The 8723-nt window shown below is 38.2% G+C and overlaps 1 non-coding gene across 1 annotated transcript; it reads right to left on the reverse strand.

Moving 5' to 3' along the window:
- Window positions 1-4125: 4125 nt before the first annotated feature.
- On the reverse strand, window positions 4126-4233 carry LOC148576202 (small nucleolar RNA R71). The gene has a single exon (XR_015903761.1). It is a non-coding gene; the product is annotated as a small nucleolar RNA R71 (small nucleolar RNA).
- Window positions 4234-8723: the final 4490 nt, after the last annotated feature.

The following is an 8723-nucleotide window of genomic DNA, read 5'->3' on the forward strand; positions in this document are numbered from 1 at the left end:
TTTTAAAGGCTTTTGACATGTTGTGGGGATGGCGGTTGATGAGCGGATAATTTATACGCTTTTTGGCATTGTTTTTAGTATGTTTTTAGTAGGATCTAGTTACTTTTAGGGATGTTTTTATTAGTTTTTATGTTAAATTCACATTTCTAGACTTTACTATGAGTTTGTGTGTTTTTCTGTGATTTCAGGTATTTTCTGGCTGAAATTGAGGGACTTGAGTAAAAATCAGATTCAGAGGTTGAAGAAGGACTGCTGATGCTGTTGGATTCTGACATCCCTGCACTCAAAGTGGATTTTCTGGAGCTACAGAACTCCAAATGGTGCGCTTCCAATTGCATTGGAAATTAGACATCTAGGGCTTTCCAGCAATATATAATAGTCTATACTTTTCCCGAGTTTAGATGACGCAAAAGGGTGTTGAACGCCAGTTCTACGCTGCAGTCTGGAGTTAAACGCCAGAAACACGTCACGAACCAGAGTTGAACGCCAAAAACACGTTACAACTTGGCGTTAAACTCTAAAAGAAGCCTCTGCACGTGTAAACTTCAAGCTCAGCCCAAGCACACACCAAGTGGGCCCCGGAAGTGGATTTATGCATCAATTACTTACTTCTGTAAACCCTAGTAACTAGTTTAGTATAAATAGGACTTTTTACTATTGTATTTACATCTTCGGATCATTTTTAGTCTTGGTTACTCCGGTTCCCCTCTGGGGCTGAGACCAATGAACTCCATTATCACTTATGTATTTTCAACGGTAGAGTTTCTGCACTCCATAGATTAAGGTGTGGAGCTCTGCTGTTCCTCATGATTTAATGCAAAGTACTACTGTTTTTCTATTCAATTCGACTTATTCCGCTTCTAAGATATCCATTCGCACCCAAGAACATGATGAATGTGATGATTATGTGACGCTCATCATCATTCTCACTTATGAACGCGTGCCTGACAAACACTTCCGTTCTACATGCAACAAGCTAGAATGAGTATCTCTTAGATATCTAATACAGAGGACCGAGTCCGAGATATTAGAATCTTCGTGGTATAAGTTAGAACCCATGGATGGCCATTCCTGAGATCCAGAAAGTCTAAACCTTGTATGTGGTATTCTGAGTAGGATCTGGGAAGGGATGGCTGTGACGAACTTCAAACTCGCGAGTGCTGGGCGTAGTGACAGACGCAAAAGGAGGGTGAACCCTATTCCAGTATGATTGAGAACCTCCAGATGATTAGCCGTGCCGTGACAGAGCATGTGGACCTTTTTCACAGAGAGGATGGGATGTAGCCATTGACAACGGTGATGCCCTATATAAAGCTTGCCATGGAAAGGAGTAGGAAGGATTGGATGAAGACAGCAGGAAAGCAGAGGTTCAGAGGAACGAAAGCATCTCTATACACTTATCTGAAATTCTCACCAATGAATTACATAAGTATTTCTATCTTTATTTTCTGTTTATTTATTATTATTATTCGAAAACTCCATAACCATTTGATATCTGCCTGACTGAGATTTACAAGGTGACCATAGCTTGCTTCAAGCCGACAATCTCCGTGGGATCGACCCTTACTCACGTAAGGTTTTATTACTTGGACGATCCAGTGCACTTGCTGGTTAGTTGTATCGAAGTTGTGACAAATTATGAATTAAGATTAGAGCACCAAGTTTTTGGAGCCATTACCAGGGATCATAATTTCGTGTACCATGTTTTTGGCGCCGTTGCCGAGGATTGTTCGAGTTTGGACAACTGACGGTTCATCTTGTTGTTCAGATTAGGTAATTTTCTTTTTGTTTTATTTTCAAAAATTTTTCAAAAATCTTTCAAAAAATTTCTCATCTGTTTTCGAAAAATATTCTAAAATTTTAAGAATGAATTCTAGTGTTTCATGAAGCATGTTGAAGCCTGGTTGGCTGTAAAGCCATGTCTAATTCTTTTGGACTGTGGCTTCCAACCATCAGCATAGAGGCAAGTTAATTGGAATATCAGTTGTTGCATGCTTGATTTATATCCTAAAGCTGGCTGGCTATTAAGCCATGCCCAACCCTTGGATTGGAGCTTTAGGCCAACATTGAAAGATTCCTGGGATTCTTATTAAAAATTTTGAATTTCTTATTTTCTTTTTCCTATATGTTTTTCGAAAAAATTTTTTAAAAGAAAATACAAAAAAATCATATAATCATAAAATCAAAAAATATTTTGTGTTTCTTGTTTGAGTCTTGAGTCAATTTTTAAGTTTGGTGTCAATTGCATTTTTTTCTAAAAAATTTATGCATTTTTCGAAAATTCATGCATTCATAGTGTTCTTCATGATCTTCAAGTTGTTCTTGGCCAGTCTTCTTGTTTGATCTTCATATTTTCTTGTTTTGTGTCTTTTCTTATTTTTCATATGCATTCTTGCATTCATAGTGTCTATACATGAAAAATTTCTAAGTTTGGTGTCTTGCATGTTTTCTTTTCTTGAAAATTTTTCAAAAAAATAAGTTCTTGGTGTTCATCTTGACATTCAAAGTGTTCTTGGTGTTCATCTTGACATTCATAGTGTTCTTGCATGCATCACATGTTTTGATCCAAAATTTTCATGTTGTGAGTCATTTTTCATGTTTTTCTCTTTCTTCATTAAAAATTCAAAAATAAAAAAAATATCTTTCCCTTTTTCACTCATAAATTTTCGAAAATTTGATTTGACTTTTTCAAAACTTTTTAAAATTTAGTTGTTTCTTATGAGTCAAATCAAAATTTCAATTTAAAAATCTTATCTTTTTCAAAATCTTTTTCAAAAATCATATCTTTTTCATTTTTCTTATTTATTTTTGAAAATTTTAAAAATATTTTTCAAAAATCTTTTTTCTTAATTTTATATCATATTTTCGAAAATATCATCAACAATTAATGTTTTGATTCAAAAATTTCAAGTTTGTTACTTACTTGTTAAGAAAGATTCAAACTTTAAGTTCTAGAATCATATCTTGTGATTTCTTGTGAATCAAGTCATTAATTGTGATTTTAAAAATCAAACCTTTTTCAAAACTAATTTCAATCATATCTTTTCAAAAATATATTTTTATCTTATCTTTTTCAAAATCATATCTTTTTAATCATACCTTTTCATATCATATCTTTTTCAAATACCTTTTCTAACTTCTTATCTTCTTATCTTTTAAAAATTGATTTTCAAAATTTGTTTCAACTAACTAATTAACTTTTTGTTTGTTTCTTATCTCTTTCAAAACTACCTAACTAACTATCCCTCTCTAATTTTCGAAAATACCTCCCCCTTTTTCAAAAATTCTTTTTAATTAATTAATTGTTTCAATTTTTAATTTTAATTTTAATTTTATCTTAATTTTCAAAAATCATTAACTCTTTTTCAAAATTTATTTTTCGAAATTCTCTCTCTCCCATCTCCTTCTATTTATTTATTCATTTACTAACACTTCTCTTCATCTCAAATCACTGCTCCTATCCTCACCCTTGTGTTGGGATTATCTATTCTTCTTCACTCTTATTCCCTTTCTTCTTCTACTAACAACAAGGGAATCTCTATATTGTGGTAAAAAGGATCCCTATTATTATTTTCTGTTCCCTTCTTTTTCATATGAGCAGGAGCAAGGACAAGAACATTCTTGTTGAAGCAGACCCTGAACCTGAAAGGACTCTGAAAAGAAAACTAAGAGAAGTTAAAATACAACAATCCAGAGACAACCTTACAGGAATTTTCGAACAAGAAGAGGAGATGGCAGCCGAAAATAATAATGCAAGGAAGATGCTTAGTGACTTTATTGCACTAAATTTCAATTTATATGGAAGAAGCATCTCCATCCCTACCATTGGGAGCAAACAATTTTGAGCTTAAACCTCAACTAGTTTCTCTGATGCAACAAAACTGCAAGTTTCATGAACTTCCATCTGAAGATCCTTTTTAGTTCTTAACTAAATTCTTGCAGATATGTGATACTGTTAAGACTAATGGAGTAGATCCTGAAGTCTACAGGCTCATGCTTTTCCCGTTTGCTGTGAGAGATAGAGCTAGAATATGGTTGGATTCTCAACCCAAAGACAGCCTGAACTCTTAGGATAAGCTGGTCACGACTTTCTTAGCCAAGTTCTTTCCTCCTCAAAAGCTCAGTAAGCTTAGGGTGGATGTTCAAACCTTCAGACAGAAAGAATGTGAATCCCTCAATGAAGCTTGGGAGAGATACAAGGAACTGACCAAAAAGTGTCCTTCTGACATGCTTTCAGAATGGACCATCCTGGATATATTCTATGATGGTCTGTCTGAATTAGCTAAGATGTCATTGGATACTTCTGCAGGTGGATCCATTCACCTAAAGAAAATGCCTGCAGAAGCTCAAGAACTTATTGACATGGTTGCTAACAACCAGTTTATGTACACTTCTGAGAGGAATCCTGTGAGTAATGGGACGCCTCAGAAGAAGGGAGTTCTTGAAATTGATACTCTGAATGCCATATTGGCTCAGAATAAAATATTGACTCAGCAAGTCAATATGATTTCTCAGAGTCTGAATGGAATGCAAGCTGCATCCAACAGTACTCAAGAGGCGTCTTCTGAAGAAGAAGCTTATGATCCTAAAAACCCTGCAATAACAGAGGTGAATTACATGGGTGAACCCTATGGAAACACTTATAATCCCTCATGGAGAAATCACCAAAATCTCTCATGGAAGGATCAACAAAAGCCTCAACAAGGCTTTAATAATGGTGGAAGAAACAGGTTTAGCAATAGCAAGCCTTTTCCATCATCCACTCAGCAACAGACAGAGAACTCTGAACAAAATACCTCTAATTTAGCAAACTTAGTCTCTGATCTATCTAAGGCCACTCTGAAATAAAACAAGGTCCTCCATTAGAAATTTGGAGGCACAAGTGGGCCAGCTGAGTAAGAAGATCACTGAAACCCCTCCTAGTGCTCTCCCAAGCAATACAGAAGAAAATCCAAAAGAAGAGTGCAAGGCCATTGAATTGACCATCATGGCTGAACCTACAAGAGAGGAGGAGAACGTGAATCCCAGTGAGGAAGACCTCCTGGGACGTCCAGTGATCAATAAGGAGTTTTCCTCTGAGGAACCAAAGGAATCTGAGACTCATCTAGAGACCATAGAGATTCCATTGAACCTCCTTATGCCCTTCATGAGCTCTGATGAGTATTCTTCTTCTGAAGAGAATGAGGATGTTACTAAAGAGCAAGTTACCAAGTACCTTGGTGCAATCATGAAGCTGAATGCCAAATTATTTGGTAATGAGACTTGGGAAGATGAACCTCCCTTGCTCATCAATGAACTAAGTGATCTGGATCAACTGACATTGCCTCAGAAGAAACAGGATCCTGGAAAGTTCCTAATACCTTGTACCATAGGCACCATAACCTTTGAAAAGGCTCTATGTGACCTTGGGTCAGGGATAAACCTCATGCCCCTCTCTGTAATGAAGAAACTGGGAATCTTTGAGGTGCAAGCTGCCAGAATCTTATTAGAGATGGCAGACAACTCAAGAAAAGAGGTTTATGGACAGGTAGAGGACGTGTTAGTAAAGGTTGAAGGCCTTTACATCCCTGCTGATTTCATAATCCTGGATACTGGGAAGGATGAGGATGAATCCATCATTCTTAGAAGACCCTTTCTAGCCACAGCAAGAGCTGTGATTGATGTGGACAGAGGAGAATTGATCCTTCAACTAAATGAGGACAACCTTGTGTTTAAAACTCAAGGATCTCTCTCTGTAACCATGGAGAGGAAGCATGAAAAGCTTCTCTCAGTACAGAGTCGACTAAAGCCCCCACAGTCAAACTCTAAGTTTGGTGTTGGGAGGCCTCAGCCAAACTCTAAGTTTGGTGTTGAACTCCCATATCCAAACTCTAAGTTTGGTGTTGGGAGTCTATAAAATTGACCTGATCACCTGTGTGGCTCCATGAGAGCCCACTCTCAAGCTATTGACATTAAAAAAGTGCTTGTTGGGAGGCAACCCAATTTTTATTTATCTAATTTTATTGTCATTCTTATTGTTCTTTCATGTTTTATTAGGTTCATGATCATGTGGAGTCACAAAATAAATAGAAAAATAAAAAACAGAATCAAAAACAGCAAAAGAAAAATCACACCCTGGAGGAAGGGCTTACTGGCGTTTAAACGCCAGTAAGGAGCATCTGGCTGGTGTTCAACGCCAGAACAGAGCATGGATCTGGCGTTGAACGCCCAAAACAAGCAGCATCCTGGCATTCAGACGCCAGGAATGCACACTGAGGAAAGCTGGCGCTGAACGCCAGAAACAAGCACCAATTCGGCGTTTAAATGCCAGAATTGCATGCAAAGGCATTTTACATGCCTAATTGGTGCAGGGATGCAATTCCTTGACACCTCAGGATCTGTGGACCCCACAGGATCATCTCAGCATCTGTGGACCCCACAGGATCCCCACCGACCTCCACTCATACTCTTCCCTCTTCTCAATGTTCATCCTCTCTTCCCAATAAACACCTTTTCCCAAAACCCTTCACCAATCACATCAAGCTCTCTTCCCTACTACCCAGTCACCACTCACATCCATCCACTCTTCCCCATAAACCTACCTCATAAACCCCACCTACCTTCAAAATTCAAAATCACTTTCCCACCCAAACCCACCCTAAATGGCCGAACCTCACCCCTCTCCCTTCACTATATAAACCCCTCCATTCTTCTTCATTTTCACACAACATAACCCCCTCTTCCTCTTCTTGGCCGAAACACAAACCTCTCTCCCTCTCCTCCATTTCTTCTTCTTCTTCATCTCTTCTTTCTTCTCTTGCTCGAGGGCGAGCAATATTCTAAGTTTGGTGTGGTAAAAGCATAAAGCTTTTTGTTTTTCCATTACCATTGATGGCACCTAAGACCGGAGAATCCTCTAGAAAAGGGAAAGGGAAGACAAAAGCTTCCACCTCCGAGTCATGGAAGATGGAAAGATTCATCTCCAAAGCCCATCAAGACCACTTCTATGATGTTGTGGCCAAGAAGAAGGTGATCCCCGAGGTCCCTTTCAAACTCAAGAGAAATGAGTATCTGAAAATCTGACATGAAATCCAAAGAAGAGGTTGGGAAGTTCTAACAAAACCCATCCAACAAGTCGGAATTCTAATGGTTCAAGAGTTCTATGCTAATGCATGGATCACTAGGAACCATGATCAAAGTAAGAACCCGAACCCAAAGAATTATCTCACCATGGTTCGGGGGAAATACTTAGATTTTAGTCCGGAAAATGTGAGGTTGGTGTTCAACTTGCCAATGATGGAAGAGAACGCACGCCCTTACACAAGGAGAGTCAACTTTGATCAAAGGTTGGACCAAGTCCTCGTGGACATATGTGTGGAAGGAGCTCAATGGAAGGTTGACTCAAAAGGCAAACCGGTTCAACTGAGAAGACTGGACCTTAAGCCTGTAGCTAGAGGATGGTTGGAGTTCATTCAACGCTCAATCATTTCCACTAGCAACCGGTCTGAAGTTACTATAGACCGGGCCATCATGATCCATAGCATCATGATTGGAGAAGAGGTGGAAGTTCATGAGATCATACCTCAAGAACTCTACAAGGTGGCTGACAAGTCCTCCACCATGGCAAGGTTAGCCTTTCCTCACCTCATTTGCCATCTATGCAACTCGGCTGGGATTGACATAGAGGGAGATATCCTCATTGATAAGGACAAGCCCATCACTAAGAAAAGGATGGAGCCAACAAGAGAGCCTATTCATGGATCTCAAGGGACGCATGAAGAAGCTCATCACCAAGAAATCCCTGAGATGCCTCAAGGGATGTACTTTCCTCCACTGAATTTTTGGGAGCAAATCAACACCTCCCTAGGAGAATTAAGTTCCAACATGGGACAATTAAGGGTGGAACATCAAGAGCACTCCATCATCCTCCATGAAATTAGAGAAGATCAAAGAGCAATGAGGGAGGAGCAACAAAGACAAGAAAGAGACATAGAAGAGCTCAAGGACATCATTGGTTCCTCAAGAAGGAAACACCACCATCACTAAGGTAGACTCATTCCTTGTTCTCAAATTTTCTGTTTTTCGTTTTCTTTATGTCAAGTGCTTATCTATGTAAGTGTCTTATTACATGATCATTAGTATTTAGTAACTTTGTCTTAAAGTTATGAATGTCCTATGAATCCATCACCTCTCTTAAATGAAAAATGTTTTTAATTCAAAAGAACAAGAAGTACATGAGTTTCGAATTTATCCTTGAACTTAGTTTAATTATATTGATGTGGTGACAATACTTTTTGTTTTCTGAATGAATGCTTGAACAGTGCATATGTCTTTTGAAGTTGTTGTTTATGAATGTTAAATATGTTGGCTCTTGAAAGAATGATGACAAGGAGACATGTTATTTGATAATCTGAAAAATCATAAAAATGATTCTTGAAGCAAGAAAAATCAGTGAATACAAAGCTTGCAGAAAAAATAGCGAAAAAAAAGAAAGAAAAAGAAAAAGCAAGCAGAAAAAGCCAAAAGCTCTCAAAACCAAAAGGCAAGAGCAAAAAGCCAGTAACCCTTAAAACCAAAAGGCAAGGGTAAATAAAAAGGATCCCAAGGCTTTGAGCATCAGTGGATAGGAGGGCCTAAAGGAATAAAATCCTGGCCTAAGCGGCTAAACCAAGCTGTCCCTAACCATGTGCTTGTGGCATGAAGGTGTCAAGTGAAAACTTGAGACTGAGCGGTTAAAGTCAAGG

This window comes from Arachis ipaensis, chromosome B1 (genome assembly GCF_059453495.1).
Source record: "Arachis ipaensis isolate K30076 ecotype BB chromosome B1, ASM5945349v1, whole genome shotgun sequence".
Taxonomy (NCBI): Eukaryota; Viridiplantae; Streptophyta; class Magnoliopsida; order Fabales; family Fabaceae; genus Arachis; species Arachis ipaensis.